The 2,751-nt window shown below is 41.1% G+C and overlaps 1 non-coding gene across 1 annotated transcript; it reads left to right on the forward strand.

Moving 5' to 3' along the window:
• Positions 1–642: 642 nt before the first annotated feature.
• trnap-agg (transfer RNA proline (anticodon AGG)) lies at positions 643–732 on the forward strand. The gene is given in 2 exon segments: positions 643–678; positions 697–732. It is a non-coding gene; the product is annotated as a tRNA-Pro (tRNA).
• Positions 733–2,751: the final 2,019 nt, after the last annotated feature.

A 2,751-nucleotide genomic window follows, 5' to 3' on the forward strand; every position in this document is an offset into this window, starting at 1 on the left:
ACAGAATGTTGGAACAACTCAACAGGGCTGGCACCATCTGTGGAAATGAATAAACAGTCGATGTTTCAGGCTGAGACCCTTCTTCAGGACTGGAAAGGAAAGGGAAGATACCAGAATAAAATGGTGGGGGGAGGAGAAGGAGGACAAGCTAGAAGGTGATAGGTGAAGCCAGGTGGGTAGGAAAGATAAAGGGCTGGATAGGTGATAGGTAGGTGAGAAGAGGTAAAAGGCCAGAGTCGGAAGGTACACAGAAATACATATCTTCTCTTCACTATATTCATACACAGAAATAAAGAGCTATCTTGCACTCTACAACACAAAGAAAAAGACAGCTAAACACACGGAAACACAGCCATTTACAGTTATAGCCACAAGGGATTTTGCAGATGCTGAAAATTCAGAGCAACACAAATTATAGTGCCACCCTGAATATTATGTAGGAAAGTGTCTGGATCATTCTGTGAGAGAAGTTGAGGAGATTACCTTTCTTGGTGAGAGTACCATCCTTGCTGGTTCTGTGTGCTGACACTATATGGAGACTATAGTTCTGTAAATTGAACTTTAAAAGCGGCTGTTTCAATAGAAAGCCACAGACATGTATATATATTTAATGAGAAAAATGTAGCTCAACATCTGGTGAAGGGCTCGTTGGTCTAGGGGCATGATTCTCGCTTAGGGATCTATTAAGTCTGAAAATGCGAGAGGTCCCGGGTTCAAATCCCGGACGAGCCCTGTTTTTTCCATCCATCTTATAGGTTAAATGAAAATTATAATGCTCCCTGATATAACTTTATTTCATAAAGTTTCTTTTCTGTGTAATTTTACTTTTGCTGCTCCAATTAGCTTGGATATTCTCAGGATATTAAGCACAGAAAGCAGACATTGTTCATGTTCAGCAAGAATGTAAGAAATAGATCAATAGGAATTGATTGTTCAGCCCCTCATTGGCACTCCATCACTCAATAAAACTAAAGATGATTTCTTACCTCAGTGCCATCTTCCTGCATTAACCTCAGATCCTGTGATGACTTAATATCCAAACTATGATTAATCTCTTTCTCGAATGTACTCAGGATCTGAGCTTCTACAGCTCTATTAAGAGGACACATTCTGATTGTGTCAGGTCTGCCCAGGCAGGCTACTTCCTGTCTCCACCTGACTAACAGGAGTCTCCTACCAATCATTTCCCCCTCATCACCTGCAGCCTATTTAAACCCAGCTCTCATCCGCAGATCTAGTTCACCTATCAAAACCAGCAGCATTAACCAGTTGTTCCTTGTCTTCAGCTCCCTTTTTGCTTTGTCATGTTAAGTATCCATTCTGTCTTGTTTTGTGGGCCCTCATGTCTTGTTATTTTGAGGTTTATTATTAAAATTATCGCTCACCGCTAAATCATCTCCACTGCTTTGCATTTGTGTCAAGCCTCCTCTACGAGGGGTGATTGATAAGTTCGTGGCCTAAGGTAGAAGGAGTCAATTTTAGCAAACCTAGCACATTTATTTTTCACCATAGTCTCCTCCTACATTTACACACTTAGTCCAGCGGTCATGGAGCATACGGATCTTGGACCTCTAGAAAGTGTCCACAGCAGGGGTGATTGATAAGTTCATGGCCTAAGGTAGAAGGAGGTGAGTGATACAGCTCTCGCTACATGCACATGCAGTTCAACTTTTTGAGTGATTATGCCGAAAGTTTGACATAATAACTCATCAGGGGTGGTTGATAAGTTTGTGGCCCAAGGTAGAAGGAGATAAGTTATCAACTTCAAACTTTCTGCATAATCACTCAAAGAGTTGACCTGCATGTGCATGTAACAAGAGCTGTATAACTCATCTCCTTCTACCTTAGGTCACAAACTTATCAATCACCCACCTCTGGACACTTTCTGGAGGTCCAAGATTCATATGCTCCACGACCGCTGGACTGTGTGTAAATGTAGGATGGGACTATGTTGAAAAATAAAAGTGCTAGGTTTTCTAAAATTGATTCCTTCTACCTTAGGCCACAAACTTATCAATCACCCCCGGTACATTTCCTGATACATTATCCTCTCGTGAAAAAACATCTTCTCATTAGTCTTCTGATTGGCCACCCTTTATTTTGACAGTGTTCTAGATAATTGAGGCAAAGAAATATCATCTCCATATCTATACTTTCAAGTTCACAATAACTGTGTATATTTCAATTAAATCATTCCTACATTAGCCTAGAAAATAATTTAGTGGACCTTCTGTGACGAGAGTCCTAAGCGAGGATGGTTAGGACCCAAATGCTGGAGTTATCTGAGACTAGATTCGAGACACAATATGAGACTGAAACAAAGACAGGATTCTAAACTAGAAATTAGACAAAAATCCAAAATTGAGCTAACGATTGAGCATCGAACCTCAGTTCAGGTGCTCTTTAAACAGTAAAACCGTGGTGCCAAAACATGGCTGCCAATTAGCAGGATGGGCCTGAGTCTATAAAGGGGCCGTGCCAGCTATTCATATTCCGGAGAGTTAGAGCATCTAAACCCTGGAGGCTGGCACGGTTGGGTGCATATCGTAACACCATCAAATGCATTCTCTCAATTGTAACTGTAACTTTCTTTTGGTTGGGAGACCAAGTCGTGCATAATGTTATCAACAGTCTCAATAATTGGAGCGAGACCTCTCTGTTTTTATACTTAAGCCCTGTTGTAACAAAAGCCCATATTAAATCCTGCTTTCAATGTTGGTTGAGTGTATAAGTGGGGAGAATGGGGAGAAC

This window comes from Hemitrygon akajei, chromosome 14 (assembly GCF_048418815.1).
Source record: "Hemitrygon akajei chromosome 14, sHemAka1.3, whole genome shotgun sequence".
NCBI classification, from domain to species: Eukaryota; Metazoa; Chordata; class Chondrichthyes; order Myliobatiformes; family Dasyatidae; genus Hemitrygon; species Hemitrygon akajei.